Here is a 22,500-nt window from a genome sequence, read left to right as displayed (position 1 = left end):
GGAGAGAGAAGAAAGGAGAGGAGGGAGAAGGAGAAAGGGAGAGAGACAGAGCGAGAGACATAACGGTGAAGGTTTAACTTCACAGAACGAAAGCATTTTTAATTTCTTCGGTTCTTATTTCAGTGAGGGAGCTTGAGTACAAGGGGACCTTCCCAGTGGTCTCCAGTAAGCCCTCATCCTAGCCTCCCAGGCTGGGAGACATGGAGCCCTGGCACACAGCTGCCTGGACGCAGATAAAGAGACACACACACACACACACACACAAACACACATATGCATGCACATGCACGTACACACAGACAAACAGACACACGCACACAGACAGTTTTACAGAGAAACAATGTACAATACCTCTCTCTCTCGGGGAGAAAGGGCGCGAAACAAAGAAACAGGAAGATAGGAAGTAACACAATTGAGTTGATACGATGTGAGAGGTGTAAAGGTGCGAGGAGTGTGCAACTGGTGTAGCGCCGTGTATGTGAACATGACTCTTTGTGTCATGTTCGGGTTCGGTGTGTATGTGTGCGACTCTTTTGTGTCATGTTCGGGTTTGGCATGTACGTGTTTGAATGTTTGCGTAATGTGTTGGTTTGTTGTGTGTGCGTGTGTGGGTGCGTTTGATTTCATGTGGGTGTTTGAAGGGGAGAGGGTTTCAACAGAGATGGGGTTAAGTGGCCCCTCCCACCACATCCGCAGTCTGCGGGGCCTTGACTAGCGAGGCCTAGCCTACAGTTCCCCGATCGACACACTTCGGACAGGGTTACCACGGCGATCAAATGTTACCGCGGCGATCAGAGGTTACCACGGCGATCCAAGGTTACCACGGCGATCAGAGGATACCACGGTGATCCGACGGGATGGTGCGAAGGGGGACGAAGGATGGGGACGTGATAAAAAGTACTAGATCCCGCGCTTTGAAGTCTTCTCAAGTATCGATTCTCCCCCCGGTTCGGCCGTGCACCCCAACAGGCCGACAAGGCGCGGAACTGAGGGGGGGGGGGGAAGGGAATCTCTAGCCCACCCTGACTGTGGGTCGATCAATAGGCTACTCCAAGCAATTAGGGAGAGAGGAATGGGAGGGCTGACAACAGGTGAAATAGTTTATAGAGAACAATCCATCCCGACAGAAACACCGTTCACGAACTTAACGAAGAGAGAAAGGTATCCCACGACCGGTTGACTAGAGACTAGGGGTGTGACGATACACTCAGCTCACGAGACGAGACGAGACACGATATTGGGTTCACGAGAACGAGACGAGACGAGATTTTAAGAAAACTACAATGACAAAATATATGACTGGACTAACAGACTTTTATTTAACCAAGTCGCGCATGCATTTTGAAATGTTTTATTATAACTCTGTACATGCATGAAATTGAAACAAAAACTAAAATTTATAAAAGTTAAATTAAAATAAATTAAATTAAATAATTCTCTTTTTTTCAAGTGCAAACAATATTATGTGCAAAACCAAATCAAAGTACCCAAAATGTACTTTGATTAAATGTATTCGTTTTCGCGGTTATTCAGCCTCTTCTTCTCCTCCGGAAAAACACGACCGCATTGCATTGTGGTATACCGGAGTAACATGTAGGCTACATCGTATGTGCACTCAAATTTTGGGTATTTTAAGTGCACTATGTAGTGCATGAAATTAACCACTGAGAATTCGAACACCACTACAAAATGGCGAGCACCCTATATAGTACACTATATCCGTGATAGGGAACGATTTCGAACACAGCTTATGGCTGCTTTCGATGCTTCCCCTGCTTCCCCTCCTTCTCCTCCTCTACTTTTCCTTCTCCTTCTTTAGGTTCTGGCAGGCTAGATGTAGCAAAGGCGCATTACTGCCCCCACAGGCGACAAATAGAAGTTTGGATAAATCACAAATCTCGCGAGACCGATTTTTAACGCGACGGGTAATATCGTCGAGTTTAATCTCGCGAGATCTCGTGGCACGAGATCTCGTCACACCCCTACTAGAGACTGAATACTAGTCTTACGTTGCATGCTTCTACTTTGTGTTTGCATGGTCCATATTACAGTACATAGTGGTACATTGTAAACTTTGGATATCACAGTGGCTTCCAGGTTTTTCCGCAGCGGTCGAGAATTTGGGCGACAAGGCATATTCATCCTCGATGAATACATTTCAGTTTTTCTCCACATAGACCCCAAGGCCAATCTCAAGGTCTGATCCAAGCGCCAAGGGACCCTCTCACCCCTGACCTCTGTGGGTAGTACCTGAAAGAGGAGGGAGACCACGTCGACGGGCCGTGGGAGGGAGTGGGGCGGGGCCTGTCTTCCGCTTGAGTGCCAGTGACCAATCAGAGCCGCTGTTCCTTCAGTGAGATCTGGGTCTCTCCACCAATGGGAGGGGAGTGTCCTGGATGGCCAGCCGGTGTGTCCAAGTCTGTCTGACGGCAGGTGTTGTCAACATTCCCTGAGGGGCCAGAGAGAAAGGGAGGGGGAGAGGGAAGAGGGGAGAGGGGGAGGGAGGGGGAGAGAGAGAGAGAGGGAGAGGGAGAGGGAAAGAACATTAAGTCTTTTCACTGATGTGCTGATAATGGATATTTCCCTTATTTCCTTGTATCTTTTTGTAGAACTTTGTATGAGCTGCTATCTTTTCCATGCCTCTTATGAACTCCTCTGTAATTGAACTGAATCAAAAGAGAGCTAGGGTATATTATTCTAAATTGATCTACAGCCGGGTCGTGAGTTGTAATGTCGTCTCGGCACTGGTCATAAATCCAAGCCCAGTCCCGGGCAGCCATTGCGTCCCTCCTGGTGCTATTCCAACACAGCGGTATAATTCTTCCTTCTGCACGCATCGGGGCCGTCTTATGCAATTTGGCAAGTCATTTACCGAGTGTGACGCAACCAGGAGATCAACACATACATAAGCAGCGGTGAGGAGTTCTCCTTTCACCTTGAAAGAGGGACGTTGAACCGTGACCCTTGTAAGAGTTTAGCCTCCGTCGCCGCATTTGTAAGCTGGTCACTATTTGTGTGTATCCGTGCGCTCACATGCAAATGGAGCAACACGTAGAGCAACGTTTGGTCGAGAGCGGATACCACATTATGTACTACCTCTTTCCCTTTCCCCACTTCCCCTTTGGTTCCCTTCTTTCCGTCATAGTCAGCCCCACATCCCTCCTCTCTCTCTCTCTCTCTCTCTCTCTCTCTCTTCCATCCTCTCTCTCTCTCTCTCTCTCTCTCTCTCTCTCTCTCTCTCTCTCTCTCTCTCTCTCTCTCTCTCTCTCTCTCTCTCTCTCTCTCTCTCTCTCTCTCTCGTTCTGTAAGTCTTTATTTTTTCCTCACTCTCTCTCTGCCTCTCCCGGTCTGCCTCTCTTTCTCTGCCTCTCTCTCTCGGCCTCTCTCTCTCTGGTTTCTACTTCTCTTGCCACCCTGCAGTATTCGGAACAAACAGCCATTTCTATTTATACACAAGACGGCCAATCAGCATGGCAACAAGGTTTTGTTTACCCGCACTACGCGTTGCGGTTGAGACGTTTGTAACCCGAACATGTTACAGAAACATAGTTATTTGAAAGCAATTGAGTCACACTCAGATGCGATTGTCAACAGGCACTGCTGGTGTATTTAGATGCATGATATATTTTGATATATGTTGTATATGATTTTGCAGATGAAAAGCATTGGTTTTGTTGTTTGTCTCTGGGTTTTTCGCTGTGCTTTGTTTGTCCGATGAAAAGGTGGAGTATTCATAATTCAAGGTTAGGCTGTGGTGATAAGAATGGTGCTGTTACTGTCAAACGGCCCACTAAAGTTCCATTTCGTCAAGAACTATATTGCTAGCAAGTAGTCTTTGGTTAAAGAGGCACGACACAAAAGCAGGGTAGAGACATGAGTTTATGCCTACAGTTATTCCAGTGTTTCTCACAGAATCCGATTATATCTGTTGTGGTCGCTGACCTTCTGTTATCTTGGCTCCTTACATGCTTGCTTGTAACTTATTTGAAGATTTGGACTCTTAAGACTGACAGCGTTGTACTAGGAACATAGATACTAACTAACTAAGGTGAGAGAGAGAGAGAGGGCGAGGGGGGGAGAGGGCGAGAGAGAGAGAGAGAGAGAGAGAGGGAGAGGAAGAGAACGAGGGAGAGGGAGAAGGAGAGGCAAGGAGGGGCTTCAATGTGCTGCTCCCAGCTGTCCAATAAATAAGATTTTACGAATTTAAACCACAAATAAATCATAGTACAGGAAACACTGCATTCAATATTTAATCAGCGCAGGAAACCTAAACCGGCTAAATATCCTTAACCCCAGGTCCTAACTGACAGTTAACTCCTGAGGCAGCAACATGGGTTTGGATTGACTGTTTGGATACACATGTCTAGTCAGTGACAAACAAAAGTCAAAAACCACACAAACAAACACACCACACACACACAATATGTCTGAATGCAGGTTTGCCAAATGGTTTGGGATTCTGACTTCCAGCGGAAAGGTTCCGGGTTCGAACCCAGTTGTCCACAGTTTACCTGTAGACACCGTTGAGCAAGATAGCGAGCCCTAAACCGGCTCCGCAATGACAATATCTAGAATAAATAATTACAATTTTGTCGCTTTAGATAAAGGCTTCTGCTAAAATAACAAAACAGTCATAGAACAATCTCTCAATGTACTGTTCCTGGATTTTGTACATTACTATCTCATATTGTTTTCTAAGAAATACAAAATGGTAACATGGTTATTACTGGCTGTGCTGTGAATGTCTGTCCATCAAACCTCATTTTGTTATCTGCAGAATGCCGGCTGATATGTTATCATCGCAGGGCCATAAACTCTGCCGCAATTAAATACAGAGACCATTAAAGTGTGAGTGCGTGTGTGTGTGCGCGTGCGTGTGTGTGTGCATTAACCCCATAATACTATACCAACACAACACACAGCTGGCTATATTGCTCATAAAATCCCTGATAAGCACATCTCTTATCTAGAGGTTATCTGTCACTACGCAAGTCAGGTATTCAATCATTAACCCCCCCTTCCCCGCACCCAAGAACGAAATGCACAACGTCACTAAATGACGTGCCGGTGAGCAACAAGGCCACACACACACACACACACACACACACACACACACACACACACACACACACACACACATTCAAACATGTGCAAGCGCACACGCAGTCCCACACGCGTACGCAAACGTACATAAATACACACCCAAGCACACACACGCACGCACACACAAACACACACAAGCACACACACACTTGCATGCACAAACTCGCACAACCACACACACTAACAGCCACCTATACGCATGCGCGCACACACACACACACACACAAGCACAAACACACACACAGACACACTATGGCGGCCTTATCGTGAGGGGGTGTGGCATAGGTCGAGTGTGACCTGCAAGGGCTCGGGTTCGCGTGTGTCTGGTGAATGAGGAGGAGGAGGATGACTACCATGATCTGTGTGTTCAATCATTCATCCCAGAAGGTGTAACAGAGAGCTATGGCAGGGCGGGCGACATATAGATAAGGGAGCGAGAGTCATAGAGAGGCAGAGAGAGGCAGAGAGAGAGAATGAGAGCGAGGTAGAAAGAGGCAGAGAGAGAGAGAGGGAGGTAGAGAAAGGGAGAGAGAGAGGTAGAGAGAGAGGGAGCGAGTGAGGTAGAGAGGCAGAGAGAGAGAGGGAGTGATTCATAGAGAAACAAGAGAGAGAGACAGCGAGAGTCGGAGGGAGAGGAAGAGTAGGCGAGCCAGAGAGAGAGAATACGAAAGACATAACAAGTTTATTGTAGTAAGCTACCTCCCACACCCACAGACATGCACACACACACACACACACACACACACACTCTCACACCCACTCACACAGGTTTCTGCTGTCTAAGCAACAGGATAAGGTGTCCAGCTTTCGGTTACATTTCTCTGCAAGGGCTGCACTGTGTCTCGTAGTGTATTCTGTATGTAGTGTTCCGGGAAATCTCTCTTAAATAACTCAATCACCCTATCATAAATAATACGCTATAATACCGCTCCTGCCCTTTTGTTGGAGAGTTGTTGTAAATCACAATTTCTTCTTCTATCGCTTTGCGTCGTAATTCCGGAACCATACACATTGATACCCATGGTTGTAAATTGTAAACTGCACATGCACACACAAACAAGCACACAAACACACATATACGGGGTGCATGAACACGCACAGGCACACAAAAACAGCTGATGAGTACACACAGTGAAGTTTATGTTCCAAAGATAGCCGCCTTATCAGTGTGTGAGGGGGAGTGTGTGTGTGTGTGTGTGTGTGAGGGGGAGTGTGTGTGTGTGTGTGTGTGTGTGTGTGTGTGTGTGTGTGTGTGTGTGTGTGTGTGTGTGTGTGTGTGTGTGTGTGTGTTTGTGTGTATTTGTACGGTGTGTGTGAGTGAGTATGTGTATGTATGTGTGCGTGTCTCCTACTACTAGATGGACGGTGTAATCATACGTAACACCTCTCCACTGACGACTCCCCCCTCGCTCCTCCCCTCACCCTCCCCTCACCCTCCCCTCGCTCCTCCCCTCACCCTCCCCTCACCTCGTCTCGTACAGTACAATGGGACTCATCTAATCCCATCTCTGCCTTTTATTCGCAGAACTTCTGTGCGTTTCTTTGCGCCTAACCCGATTATCCATCCCATAATAGTCGACAAAACGACCCCGCCCGCTTCTTGAGTGACAGCTGCGTGACACGCGAGGGACGGTGGGAGGGGCAGCGGGCGGGGGAATGGAAGTATCAGAACCTCGACTGCTCACTGGTCGGCTCCCCTAGTGGGCGGGACTTTGTGATTGGTCAGAGTGCTAAAGGGCAGGTGGGAGACGAGTGATACGATTGGACGAGGACTAGAAGTGATGAACACATGTCTGGAATTTATATGAGGGGCCGTCTGGGACAGAATTCATACTTGGTCTTACACACACTATTATACTCTCTCACATACACTATTATACTCTCTCACATACACTATTATACTCTCTCACATACACTACTACTCTCTCTCATACACTACTACTCTCTCTCACATACACTACTATACTCTCTTACATACACTACTATACTCTCTTACATACACTACTATACTCTCTTACATAAACTACTATACCCTCTCACATACACTACTATTCTCTCTCACATACACTACTATACTCTCTCACATACACGACTATACACTCTCATACTTACATGTAAAAGGAGTTTAATAGTTTGAATGAAACGGAAGTGAGTTTGAATGAAACGGAAGTGAGTTTGAATGAAACGGAAGTGAGTTTGAAATGTTCATAAGAGTCCGCAGAAATCGAATATCAATATTATTTTAGTGTAGTAGTATAGTAGTGTATGTAAGAGAGTATAGTAGTGTATGTAAGAGAGTATAGTAGTGTATGTGAGAGAGAGTAGTAGTGTATGTGAGAGAGTATGATAGTGTATGTGAGAGAGTATAATAGTGTATGTGAGAGAGTATAATAGTGTGTGTAAGACCAAGTATGAATTCTGTCCCAGACGGCCCCTCATAGAATTTACCTTGTGTAACTCGGTTATGCATTTACTATTTATATACAACTTCCCCCTCTCTATCTAAATCGAGAAGTGTGGGCAAGGCAGAAACAATTAGCAGTTCAACAACAGCGATACCGTCCATAAAATAAATGACAGTCATTCAGGTTTATTCGTCCTAAGTACAATAACAACAGTAGAAGGCCATTTCTGGTCACCAACAGGGCTAGAGATAGGTCTAAATACGGATAGGTGAAGTCACACATCAGCAAATACATGAGTGGCTGTACTTACACTGAGACTTTCCCTGGTGGCTTGGCTAGTTACTGGTGAAGTGGCTAGTGGATTGCTGTGTTGGTTATTTTAGTTATGAGTGACGGCTATCTGCCAAGCTGTTTGGCTAGTTATGAGGAAGCTTGCTACGGATGACATCATCCACTCAGGGGAAGGCCGGATCTGTCCAGCATGCACTAAATAGTTTGCTACTCAGAAGGGAGGTGCCATAAACTCTAACATATTGGACAAAAAATGGTGGTTAGTCTTTACCAAACATCTGAACTTTGGGATTACTTAGATCCATGGGTTATTATTGATCATTAACCCTAACCCTAAAAGGAAAGCATAAAAATCGATCGTTGTTTTTTTTTATTTCTATACAAATATTGTTGTGATTTTCCTTTGAGAAAGAGAGATATAGACTGACAAAGTGAGTGACAAAAAGAGAGGGAGAGAGAGTAAGGCAGAGAGAGACACATTCTAACAAGAAGCTAGTTATGCAACTCGCCACTCGGAACATTATCGCTTGCAGGGGTCAAAGTTCACCGCCCAGAGGAGGAGTCTATATCCCCTTGTGTGCGTGCGTGCGTGCGTGCGTGCGTGTGTGTGTGTATGCCCACACAATCACGTTGTGTGATACATAAATGCCACACTCGCACATAAACCGACGCACGCACGCACACACACACACACACACACACACACACACACACACACACACACACACACACACACACACACACACACACACACACACACACACACACACACACACACACACACACACACACACACACAGCAGTTCCACCAGTAGCCGTCCGGTGGTGGTACAGCGGTGGCGGTAAAGTTCTGGGTTTATGAGGTAACGACTGACGTCTCTCTGGCATTGAGGAGGAACAACATCATGAACAGCCCTGAACATCGCTCCGTTGTAAAGACGGACACTCGGAGATAACGCTGGCATGCACTCCGGGCTGTCCAGGAAGCAACCTTGTCGCTCACGGTCGCTAATCAAGCAATGAAAACTTCAAGCTAACGAAGAACACGCGAGCAATACGGTTTCTCAAGAAACACAAATTGCATCAATGCTGACGATAGCGTTGATACAGACACTAGTGATCAGGATAATTTCGATTCGTTATCGTATAGACAGTGGTAATGACGACGACAACAGCTATAATTTCTATCACTGACAAATCAACAAAAGAAAATTGGATATTAAACCGAAACACAATCAACTACAACGAATTACACAGGCCAATAAGGGATCCTTATATTTTAAATGAAGTAGCTTTAGTGAGAGATTATGTAAGTAATTTGTGCATTAATGCATTCAAAAATGCATAACACTAGTCATGTGATTAACTCAAGTCTTATTTCAAACTGAATTTGCTTGATTGCCAAGTGGTCCTGCGTTATTTGTAAAATGGCTACGCAGGAGGCCTATTCACATCTCCTTACCCGGAGAAAACACACCAGTGGTTTCTTAAGGCATGTGAGCACACATGCACACACACACACAGAGTTGTGCGTGTGTCTGTGTGTGTGTCTGTGTGTCTGTGTGTCTGTGTGTGTGTGTGTGTGTGTGTCTCTGTGTGTGTGTGTGTGTGTGTGTGTGTGTGTGTGTGTGTGTGTGTGTGTGTGTGTGTGTGTGTGTGTGTGTGTGATAGGGATAAATGGAAAAGCACAAACTAGGCTCCTGGGAGACATAACACACAGAGTACACTAACATCACGTAGGAGAGAGAGAGAGACACTAACATCAAGTAGGAGAGGGAGAGAGAGACTAATACAACGTTGGAGAGAGAGAGAGGGAGAGAGAGAGAGAGAGAGAGACTAACATCATGTAGGAGAGAAATTAAGAAACTAACATCAAGTAAGAGAGAGAAAGAGGGAGAGCGAGAGAGAGAGAGAGAGAGAGAAAGAGAGAAAGAGACGGAGAGAGAAACTACCATAAAGCAGGAGAGAGAGAGAGAGAGAGAGAGAGAGAGAGAGAGAGAGAGAGAGAGAGAGAGAGAGAGAGAGAGAGAGAGAGAGAGAGAGAGAGAGAGAGAGAGAGAGAGAGAGAGAGAGAGAGAGAGAGAGAGAGAGAGAGAGAGAGAGAGAGATATGGAGAGAGATGGAGAATGAGGAAGGCAATACTACTTTTACTTTACTTTGATGTAGTGGAGCACAAAGGACACCCGATATCATAGAGAAGGATCATACGACAGCAGAGAAGGCTGTCTGGTGGAAGCATCCCATTGTTACATCCTTGTCCCGTGCTGCTCCCCTACTCAACCCAGCACTGGTGCATCCAACAACAGTGGCAGAGCGACACCCAGGATGGGGAGCCCTTCACCTCAGGGATCTACCCAGAGCCCCCCCGGGGTTCGGGCCGTTAGGGGAGAGGGCCTGGAGTCGGAGGAGCCAGGCAGACAGCCAGACTTTGATCGTCCCGCAAAGATATATCACACACAGACACACACACATAACGTACATACACACATACGCGTGCGCACATACATATACGCCTGCACGCACATACATATACGCCTGCACGCACATACATATACGCCTGCACGCACATACACATACACATATATCTGCGTGCACACACATACACGCACGCACACACACATGTACGCACACACCAGGACTGTTTCTTCTGAAACGCTAATATAGCGTGCCTTCTCGGGACTATTAAATTATTCTACTCCATCGCTGCTTCCTTCCGTCCGTCTGTCTGTTCCCTCTCTTTCTCTGGTACAGAAACACTTATTTTAACTAGGGTAAGGTTATTGAAGATGTCATGTTTCAGACTTCAGACCACTCAGCGGCGGTAACCAGACAGACAGACGGACAGAGTGTGTCTGCCTAATTTAAAACGCTCTCCCAGAACTCCTGCAATGATTTTAATAAAGAGGACTGGTGTCGTTTGCCCTTGGTGAGGTCCTTGAAGTAATGCGATGAAAGGATCACCTGAGCATCGTTAGCAAAAAGACTAGTGATCGACCGATATATCGGTCGGCCGATATTATCGCCGATATTTTTTCACTTTCTTTTTTTTTTTTTTTTTTTTTTTTTTTTACTTGTTCTACCTCACCTGTTTTTAATATTTGTTAAATATTGCTCATCTAATTTTCTTACTTGTCTACCTCACCTGTTTTTACTATTTGTTAAATATTGTTTTTTATATTGAAGTTCAATAAATGTTCCTTTTTTTAAATTGAGACTTGTAACATTTGTTATCAGTGTAATTTTTATGATTGAGGGAGCAAAAGCAATATCGGCTCTAAATATCAGTATCGGCGTATCAGAGTATCGGCTAAGGCTGATGAAAAAATATCGGTATCGTATCGGCCCTAAAAATTCTGTATCGGTCGATCCCTAGAAAAGACTCTTTTATACTTCGTCACCTGGTCTATGTTTGGGGGAGACCAGCCAGTACTTGGGGAGTAAAAGGGATAAACAGTGTTGATTGCGATGGAAGTTATTCTGCTTCAGCGCGGGCCTAACAAGGACAAGACGAAACTTCATCGATAATTGAGCTAGGACTATTTAAGATAATTACCCGCTGCTTGTACCTAAATTACCCCATTTTACAAACAAGGTCATTATGATAAAATTAAAGCCAAAGTAAACGACAAACTATTAAAAAAGCATGAATACGGAAAATATTCTCCAGAATGTAAATCAAGGACAGAGAGTCCCGTTTGTCAGTTAGTAGGTCTCTTGTCTTCATGGCTACTACTAGGGCAGGTCTGCATGGTCAGCACACGGCGACGTGACCTACTGATACGATTCAGTTTACTATTCTCTTCTCTTGAGAAACTACCAGGACTCGCAGCAATAAAGGTCGGAAAGATATATTCACCAGACACCGCATTGCTCTTCGGCGAAAGACGCTGTGCTACTTCGCAGGAACAGCTCAGAGTGAAAGGACGAAGAGCAACAGATTGGTCGGACAGGGGGGTTGACATGAGGTGACACAGACACCTGGTGCTGGACTCCAGCGGAGCCCCCTCCCCCGAGAAGTGATCCATATCAGCCCATGAGTTGGGGTAGGCAGGCTCTGCTAATGCCAGTGTGCTTTAGTATCGATTAGGGTCAGAGGGAGAGCGAAGTCGATCAATATTGTTTTTATCGTGATTTGACTATGGGCTTCCCACCCGTCATGAACACTAGAAAATCAACCAAAAAACGATAATAGAAGAGGTCATTGAAATTGTTCTTTTGTCGCTCACACCATAGATTAAACTGTACAACACGCAGAGATCGTGGCTGAGCTAAAGATAGCTAACTCCAAAATAAAAAGTTTTCCCATCATATCAATGAATAATTGGGTTTATAATCGCGTTCTCAATTTTGATGATTGAGATCGCGATAATTTTCCCATAATATCAAGGAATAATTGGCTTTATAATCTTGAGCTCAATCTTGACCCAAATAATCTGTATTCATGTTTTTTGCCAAGATCGACCAGCTCTAGGCAAATCATAAAACAAATGGTTATAGGGGTGATACTTCATCACACACGGAATCTGATTGATCGACTACCCTAAATGACCAATAACCAAAGTGTCTGGTTAGATAACACCTTTCTCATTTGAAACATGTCATTGTCAGTGCATAGTCCGCTCAGTGGGGCAGTTGGTCACACACATGTGTAAACACACACACACACACACACACACACAAAGACATAAATAAACACACACAAAGACATAAATAAACACACACAAAGACACACAGACCAACATCCACAGACATACACACACACACACACACATACACAAAAACAAAAAGACATTCACACACACACACACATGCAAGCAACCACACACACACACTCACACAAGCACGTACACAAACACAAACACAAACATACACACACACACACACACACACACACACACACACACACACACACACACACACACACACACACACACACACACACACAGGTGGTGCAGGTGCTCATGCTGCCTCACCAGCTGTCCCTGGGGATCCTCGAACTATGTCCAAGATGGAGGGTGACGAAGAACAACAGTAGAAACAAACAACTCGCAAACACCGCATCAGGGTGAGTTTGTGAGTCTGAGTGTGCGTACGCACGCTGCACGTCCTCTCTCGGGTTCATACCTTTGTGTCAGCTCGATCCGCCCCTAACTCCATGAAACGACACTCAATCCCTAATTCAACCTCCGCTGCAATCACTGTACCTAGGTGTGTTGGTATCTGTGTGTCGTCCGTGTGCGTGCCTGACGTGTTTGCGTGTGCTTAAACTACGCACACCACCCTGTTGCAGATCACAAAAGTATAAGTCACCCGGGGTTCTCATCGACAAAGAAAAAAGATCAACGTTTAAGTAAATAAGCGATCCCAAGCCCCGGGTTGCACCGTCCTATTATAGGTCAACAGCGGCAGCGCAAGCTCTTGTGACTCTGCGTTATGTCACAGTCACGTGACCCAGTCACGTGACCCGGCCCCGGGCGTGACGCATCGTAAAAGCAGCTCGTCCTCCTCACCCGCTAAGTGTACACGAAAGCGCTGGCGCCTGATGTCCGGTTACATAACCCGGGTTACGGTCGCCAGCGCCACGGGCCTGAGGCGACCACACCCAGGCCTATCTGTTTGCACATGCATGCATCGGTGTGCGGCCTCGTGAGACCTCCTGCCAGCAAACACACATTATCACTTCCCCTTCCCTCTGACACACACGGGCCCCCGGTGTAGTGTGAGTATGTGTGTGTGTGTGTGTGTGTGTGTGTGTGTGTGTGTGTGTGTGTGTGTGTGTGTGTGTGTGTGTGTGTGTGTGTGTGTGTGTGTGTGTGTGTGTGTGTGTGTTACACTCACCCTTGTCTCGAGGCTGTTGTGTCTATAGTCTCGGTTTCTGTATTTAGTGCTCAGGGGTGTGTGCGTGTGTTATATGTGTGTATGTGTTTGTGTGTACGTTGAGCATAGTTTACAGATTCACTGCAGTTCAGAGTGTGAAACCTCGTTTGCCCTGCAGCTGAATCATTTTGAAACTGAATTAAGGCTATATGAATAAACTCGTGGAAAACTTTTTCTAAGCCATCCAAATACCTAAGGTAACCAAGACAAGATAAGGCGTGTTCTCAAAACAGAACCAAACAAAAAACAAAAAGCAAAAAAAAAGAACAAAAAGATTTAAGGGTTTTAATTTAAAGAAAAGCTTTCCTACTTTTGGGACAGAAAAGTAACGACTTAACTATGGGTTAGGTCGTCTTACAGACATAGTATCCCATAGAACACTTATAATCTTGCTAACAGTCTGAGGTTCTACCAAAGATGTTCTGGGTGACTCCATCAAAGTGAAAGTGAAACTGGAGGAAGACTAGCATGGGAGAAAGGGCTCCGGGTGTTTACCTGTCACCGGGGGAATGAACAAGACATGACACTGCTATAAGGGAAGGCACCATCACACTGCAGAGAGCAGATCCAACCGGGCTTCATTGTCGTGAAGGATAGCGTCTGCGTTGACAGATAGATGGGTGCAATAGACAGACACAGAGACACACACAGACATACACACAGATACACACACACACACACACACACACACACACACACACACACACACACACACACACACACACACACACACACACACACCAAAATAGAAGAAGGATCATGAGCTAACTAAGACACAACGCACACACACACATACATACACCCATGCAGACACAAAAACATGTGTGGGTGTATGATGGTGCAAACTATTTTACAAGTTTTGCAAGAAAGGTAGAAATGCTCTATTTCTTCCCCTTCTGAGATAACCAATATGCAACTGCATCGGGCCTTTCTTACTATGCCTCGTATCAGATCAAGAGTGAGGCCCTGCACTGGTTCAATGAACTGATTGTATGGTCCAGACAGGCGAACAGCAATGGATATGTGTTTGCTTTGTTGTGATGGTTGGCACAGTGGTCATTTAATTTGCAATGTGCTATCCAGAGGACGTCTGGACCTTTGGATCTGCCACTCTGCACAGAAAGAGATTTCTGCAAAAGACAACATTCAGGACACAAAAAATAGCTCTCAGGGAATCTGGCAATGCACCTCAAAAAGAGTTTATGACATAAATACGGACTTCAAATGCATAACAGTGTTTTGCATATTGTTAAACCCAAAAGAAGTACATCAAATATCTCTCTGCAAAGGTGGCGAGAATGTTTTGCTAAACATTATTGCCACAATAAGTGTTAAATAATGGATTACATCTAAACCATGAGGTCAAATTTCAGCTGACATTGTGTAGAACTTCTACTACTTAGAAAAAGGAAACAATCAGCTTGTGGAAGGAATCGTACAACTTTGTTTTACAAGATTACGGAAAGAAAACCCTGCAAATCCTCTCTCAATAGCCTGGGACATTGAAAAGCAGTGAACAGGGCTCCAATTGGCCGACTGGAATCATGTAATGTTCCTGGCAAACACGCTAAGCAAGAGAGAAAAACATTTAGTGAACAAAAGTAGAACTGAGGACATGCAAATCTAGCAAACTATAAGCAGGCTTGCGTAAGCTTTCAACTGAATTATAGCTTATTTTGGGGCCTGAGGAGACCTATGTTGGTTGCATTGAAACCCTTCACAGAGGACAAGTGATGTAATGTCACACTTTGACTTTGGGGATTGATTTGGCTTTGTGATCGATCAGACTACGACTCTCTCAGCTGAAAGGGGCGGCCTCTGTTAGGTCCTCAGCATTGGAACAAGATGGCTGAAAGTCTGACTGTTCATCTGTTTTTCCTTAGCTCCAAAAGGGAATGTCATACCTAGAGACACCTTAGCCAACATCACGTCATTAGGATTTTAACTTTATTAGCATAAGCACACACACACACACACACACACACACACACACACACACACAGTTTGTGTATCCAGCTGTACCAGGGAGACACAGAATTGACCTTGCAGCACTTGCAATAACAACAAACTCCCACCACTGTGTGTGTGTGTGTGTGTGTGTGTGTGTGTGTGTGTGTGTGTGTGTGTGTGTGTGTGTGTGTGTGTGTGTGTGTGTGTGTGTGTGTGTGTGTGTGTGTGTGTGTCTGTCTGTGTGTATCTGTGTGTATGTCTGTGTGTGTCTTTGTGTCTATCTGTGCGTTTTTTGTGTGTCTGTATCTTTTTGTATGTGTGTCTTTCTGTGTCCGTCTCGATCTGTGTGTCTGTGTGTCTGCGCATGCGTGTGTGTGTGTGTGTGTGTGTGTGTGTGTGTGTGTGTGTGTGTGTGTGTGTGTGTGTGTGTGTGTGTGTGTGTGTGTGTGTGTGTGTGTGTGTGTGTGTGTGTGTGAGGAGCTAATACGTGCATGTGATTAGCCTTTCCCTCGTATGTCCCGCGTGTTAGCGAGGAACAGAGCCCCGGCCCGGCAGACACAGAGCACGTCCTTCATCAAAGAGGACACAGCACCACCAGCCCCACACCCACCCTACCCCACCCACCCCCACCCTCCCACGCACCACACCCTCGCAGCCCCACCCACCCACCCACCCTCCCAGCGCTCAGTGTCGGCAGCCTGCCGAGGTGTCCCACAAACAACACGCATCTCACAGACACACTGATGGCTGTTGTCCTTCACCAATACAAAGACAGAGAGAGACGGATGGGGAGAGAGAGAGAGAGAGAGGGAGAGAGAGAGAGAGAGAGAGAGAGAGAGAGAGAGAGAGAGAGAGAGAGAGAGAGAGAGGGGGGGGGGGGAGAGAGAGCGAGAGAGAGAGAGAGAGAGAGCGAGAGAGCGAGAGAGCGAGAGAGCGAGAGAGAGAGAGAGAGAGAGAGAGAGAGAGAGGGCTACCGAGTGTTTTGTTCATCGTCCCGAGCAACATGCTCGTCTTTTACCAGCAGACAACCTCCTAATGAATGTTTGTGTGTGCGCAAACACACACACACACACACACACACAGACACACCAGCAACATGCCCTAGTCTCATCTTAATTGTAAATGGTAGGCCGCAAAGTGCACTCTTAAAAGGGTTATACTGGAACTACACTGCTCCCCACCCCCCCAACGCCAAACTTGGTAACACGTACACACACACACACACACGCACGCACGCACGCACACTTACACTCACACACGATGAAGGGCTGCCAAAGCACTCAGGCATCCCTCCATCTCCTGTAACCACACTAGAGGTGTGTGTGTGTGTGTGTGTGTGTGTGTGTGTGTGTGTGTGTGTGTGTGTGTGTGTGTGTGTGTGTGTGTGTGTGTGTGTGTGTGTGTGTGTGTGTGTGTGTGTGTGTGTGTGTGTGTGTGTGTGGGCAGCCAGCCAAGCGTCGCGTAGCATTAGCTTGAGCTGTTTGGTGTGCACCTGCCCCATCCCTGCTCTCAGAGAGGAGAGCGATGCTTTTGGTTTTAATTTGAGAGAATATTAAGTCAATTAGGGAGATGGCATGGAGAGCCAGGGCAGGTTGGTCATGATCAGATACATAATAATAAATAATAGTAACAATATTAATAAAAAATAATCATAACACAAATTATATTATAATACACACAAAATAAAACACAATTCTATATATTCTAGAGGCAAAATTTAGATCATATTTATCAATTTTTTATAAGTCATACTACATTGTTATATTGTGGTATTACATTGAATTACAGTTCAACAGTGCAGACTGGTAATCCATTCAAATGTGATTTGATTTACCGGCTGCACCTCTCTAGCACCAGGTACACAGACATCCATTTCGCTAATGAACGCCTCGCTGCTGAACTCTTCCTGCTGCTAGCGACAGGTCATTCACGGGGCTTTCAGCGCTACACTTCCTGTGTACCTCTTCCCGAACAGACTCCGTTAAACACAGATGACAGTTCCGACCGGTTCAGTCCCATCCTCGATCTAAACGATTCTGTTCCTTCGTCTCCAACAAAGACAGAACCCGAGGCTGCAACAAGTCAAAACATCTCCGTCCTCCTTTTACCCAGCAAGGCTAACAAACCATCTCCTGCGTGGGTGCCTGGGTTTTCAAACCACATAGTCTCACGTCTCTTCTTCAACCACAAACTAAAAACCACCCTATCCGTTTTCTACATATTCCCAGAACCTCCCCTTCATCTGTCCCACATTAACCACCCAGGAGGCAACATCAAACATACTTCTGGAGAATCCCTGACAAGATCTTTCATCTTCGCCCTGTGATAACTTCCCCTGACATCCCGTAATAATAATAACAACAACAGCAGCAATAATGAAATATGGTGCAAAACCCCCATTATCCAGCGAATTGTGTTCGTCTAGACAAAGACACTGTGTGATCCCCTACCCACATTAAATCATCCACATTCCTTCGCTTCTGCAGGTATTTACCCCAGTCAAACCCCAGTGGCTGCTGGGTGTGTGTGTGTGTGTGTGTGTGTGTGTGTGTGTGTGTGTGTGTGTGTGTGTGTGTGTGTGTGTGTGTGTGTGTGTGTGTGTGTGTGTGTGTGTGTGTGTGTGTGTGTGTGTGTGTGTGTTGTGTGTGTGGCAACGTCAGCCTCCGCTCTGGTAATGTCCCACCGTGCGAGTGTGTGGGCTCGGGACTATTTTTGGGCCCCGGTTTTCCTATTCTTTTTTTGTTCGCTCGAGAACACGCGTGGGTTGTTGTATGAATGTTGGTGTGTGTTGGTGTGTGTGTGTGTGTGTGTGTGTGTGTGTGTGTGTGTGTGTGTGTGTGTGTGTGTGTGTGTGTGTGTGTGTGTGTGTGTGTGTGTGTGTGTGTGTGTGTGTGTGTGTGTGTGTGTGTGCGCGCGCACACGAGTGCGTGGCTGGGTTGTGTACGTATGAGTAAGCAACGTAATCGAACCGTGAGCGCAGTAAAGTACACCCATGCCTCAGCCCATTCATTCCTCATTTAGCCTCCCCGCCCCCTGATTCACATTCCTGGTTGTCTGAACCTACAGCAGAAGCAGATTACGGCGGGTGATAGATAGCCAATGCTAAACGCTAATCATTCACAGCCCCGGTCGTATGTGCTTTTAGTAGCGGATTGCACGTAGCATTTAGTAATTGCTAAAAGCTATGCGTGATGTCGTCTATCTGTGTCATCATAACTCATCAGCTGACGCACGCGCACACTAAACACACAGAGCAGTTACAGAGATACAGTGTGGTCCCCCTCTGACACAGAGATGTATATCAACCATGCACACACAACGATTACACACTAACACACACACACACACACGCATAGCACAAGTAAAATAAATGGGCTATTACTTTTTCTTTATTTCTTTTCAAATGAAACCACTCAATAGAAAGACCCCGTCCAAGCGGAGTTTGTGTGTGCAGAATAAATTCCCACAGGGGCCCCCCCCAGAAGAAGAGAAATTCTATATTCTAGTCTAAGTGCCTCTCCCATAGTTCTCTTGCACCGCGCTGTCGTCAGTGCGTTCAAATGGATCGTGAAGCTATAGCATTAAAGTTGGAAAAAAACCTTGGCGCTCACCATTACTCAATCCATTACGCGCCATGAAAAAACATCTCATCAAATGTCATCCCCATTTGATTCCCATTAGCATGATACTCATCCATCAATGCAGTTAAGCTGAATAAACAAATGCAAATGCAGGACATTACTGACTTCGAATTCGACAATTATTAAAATCCACAATATGCACAGCGCATACAAAGCAGTTTTGCAGACGTCAACACCCGGTTGCACTCTGTGGTTTTCACTCTAGCCGATAATATCACAAACACGGTTGTGATTAACTGCTGTTTTCCATGTTGCGCGACAACGCACGCAGCCTTCTGCCCCTGGCACGCTCTGGGTCAGACAGTCCTTTCGACGGTGTGTTGACAGGATTTGCTTCGTTACGCACAGCTCTACCTGGTTGTCTGCCTGTCCTCCACGTACATGGTGCAACTCCTCCAAACTGTGACGGCCAGTGAGCGGAACGACTTCAAACTTTCGCGAGGTGAGGATCAGCCTCACTGTCCAGCTAGCTTAAAAGATTAGCAGTCCGAAAACCGATGAATTTGCTTTTTAATTACGATAAGAAGTGGGAATTGGGAAACCTCTGAGTTTTTCTTGTATCGGTGACCACCTCGAGCAAACCACCCCAGAACATTCTTTGAGCCGGTTCCCCGTCTTATCTCACAGCCACGGGGTCTGAGCCCGGAGCTCTCCTCGTCACTGGGAGGAGCTGGTGGGACGGAGGGCCAGGAGAGGACGCGGGGAGACAGTCATGCAGCCAGACGTGTATCCGGAAAAAGTCAAGCGTTTTTTTCCGGCGGCCAGCAATGCGTCGCGTCGTCGAATGTCCAGCCAGCCATTGGGGCTTGGTCACAGCCAGTCATCCAGTAAGCACGAGGGCTGCCAACCGCCTCAGGCCACAACCACCGGCTATACCATCCATCCAGACTGGCACGCAGACAGACACGCAGACAGACAGGCAGGCAGGCAGAGAGGGAGCAGACAGGAATACCCACAGCCACGCAGACAGCCACGCAGACATGCAGGCAGGCACACGGACAGGCTGACAGAGAGACAGAGAGGTACCAGACAGGCACACAGGCGGAAAGACAGGCACACAGACAGGCTGACAGAGAGACCAGCAGGTACGCAGACAGGTAGGCAGACAGGCAGAGAGACAGGCTAACATGGGGGGGGGGGGGGGGAAACCATGAAGTCCGGGGCCAAGAAGCAGCCTCTGCAGACAGCCCTGTGCGACTGGCTCTGTCCAGACCGTACCGCAGCAGCCCGGCTACGACAGGAAATGGTTTCAAGAGCACACTTACGCTGTTTGAAACACTGTCTGTGGTTGAAGCCCGAGTGGACCCGTCTCAACCTGTCTGTGAATGTTCCACTCTCCCTGGCCTCTCCACGCCCGGCCTCCGTTCTTCCCCAGGAAGCGTGTGAGTGGACCCGTCTCCGGAGGGCGTCCGGCGGCAGGCCCGAATGCGACAAATGAGGCTAACGAGGGGGGAAGAGGGGGTGGGGCCCCCCCCGCTCTCGAAGCTAACCATCCTACCTAGTGATTGACCGACATATCGGACTATATCTGTGTTTTCTATGTGTATCGGGCATTTTTTTCTTTTTGCCGTGATTTACAGACAGCAATAAATGTTCCTACTATAAGTTGACACTTGTAACTTTTGTAATCATCATTATGTAATTTTTTTGATGTGAATTGAGGGAGCAAAAGCAGTATCGGCTCAAAATATCGTCTTAAGAAAATCCCCCCAAAAAAAAAAAAAAATCCGATCCCTAGGACAGCACCGTGTCGGTTATTATCCCGACAAAATGTCAAATCACAGACTACACAACGACCACGGGGCTTCACAATCACCGCACATCAAGACCAACACAGAGACGGACGGAGCTAGGCTGGGCTGTCCGTGATACTCATTTATAGTTTTAGGAGGCAGGCTAACTCGAGTCATGCGGCCTTATGATGTTATGTTTTACGATGTGTCTTCCTGCCGATGTCACAGACAAAGTAACCCACAGCAACGGCCCAGTCAGGTCCTGCCAACGGCAACAGCAACGGGGGGATTTTGGTATTCCAAGGATTGTTTCGGACACTGGCCATTTTCCTGTTTATAAATTCCTATCTTTCTCTCTCTCTCTTAGTCTCTCTTTCGTAGTCTCACTATCCCTCTCTCTCTCTCAGTCTCTCTCTGTCCCTCTCTCGGTGTCAATTTTAGTCCCTCTCTCTCTCAGTCTCTATCTTAGTGTCTTCCTGTCGTGGTCTCTCTTTCCTTGTTTCTATTTTAGTCTCTATATCAGGCTCTCTCTTAGTCTCTCCCTCTCTCTAAGTCCATCTCTCATGCTCTCTCCTTTCTTCCCTTCGTCTCGGCCTCTCTCTCTCTCTCGGCCTCTCTCTCCTACTCTCACTGCATGTCCTGCTGGCCGGGACATAAGTTATCGCCCGAGACCCACAAGTTGTTAAAAAAAAAAACTGTTGCCATGGCAGCGAGGGCTCCCAGCCAGTATTCTCGTAGTAAACCACCCCACAGTGGAAGTATCATCCAATTCCGAGGCTCTTCATTTCAACCACGACGGCCACGATGGCCGATAAGTATACCAGGTCAGTGGTTTCGATTCCAGCGGAAACCTAAAACACTTAATACTCATTAGCTCACCTCGCGGCGTGTTTACTTTATTGGGACTTTTCACAGGCAGTTGACTTTTATGGGCCTTTGCTTTGCTGTCGCCAAAAGGGAAATCTCACATTTAACAACCTACCCTGTTCCTGGTTGTGCAAAAAAATGTCTCGTAGCACGCAACACAGCTAACATTCTCTGACTCAACTTCTCCAAAATATCTGCCATCTCCTATTAGCATAATGATACCATCATCGCCCTGTTACAACACACTAGCTTCCCTTTCCCCCTACCTCAGTCGCTCTCATGCGTCTCTGTCTTGTCAGAGTGTCTGATGGAGGGTAACTTCCTGTGTGGAGGACGAGGACCAGCGCCTCTTCAAGTAGAGGATATCCAGGAGATGTCTGACCTGCTCACCAGTAGCCCCTCCACCCCGTACACCCTCATCCCTTTAATCCTGCAGGCCCTTCAATAAGAATTATACCGAGTCTGGGAGGAGGGGAAGGAGAGGGGAGAAGAGAGGAGTGTAGAGGAGAGGAGAGAGGAGAGAAGAGAGGAGTGTAGAGGAGAGGAGAGAGGAGAGGAGAGGAGAGGAGAGGAGAGAAGAGAGGAGTGTAGAGGAGAGGAGAGAGGAGAGGAGAGGAGAGGAGAGGAGAGGAG

General features: G+C 46.6%; 1 protein-coding gene across 1 annotated transcript in view; it reads right to left on the bottom strand.

Annotated features, from left to right (window-relative positions):
* LOC115536197 (ataxin-1-like) overlaps positions 1-22,500 on the bottom strand; it is an 87,669-nt gene that overhangs the window by 60,670 nt on the left and 4,499 nt on the right. Inside the window, 1 exon segment of the mRNA XM_030347942.1 lies at positions 2,251-2,449. The gene's annotated coding sequence lies outside the window, so the exon portion shown is untranslated.

The sequence above is a fragment of the Gadus morhua genome, chromosome 22 (genome assembly GCF_902167405.1).
Source record: "Gadus morhua chromosome 22, gadMor3.0, whole genome shotgun sequence".
NCBI lineage: Eukaryota > Metazoa > Chordata > Actinopteri > Gadiformes > Gadidae > Gadus > Gadus morhua.
The sequence above is the reverse complement of the archived record's forward strand: the minus strand, read 5'-3'. Positions and strand labels throughout refer to the sequence as shown.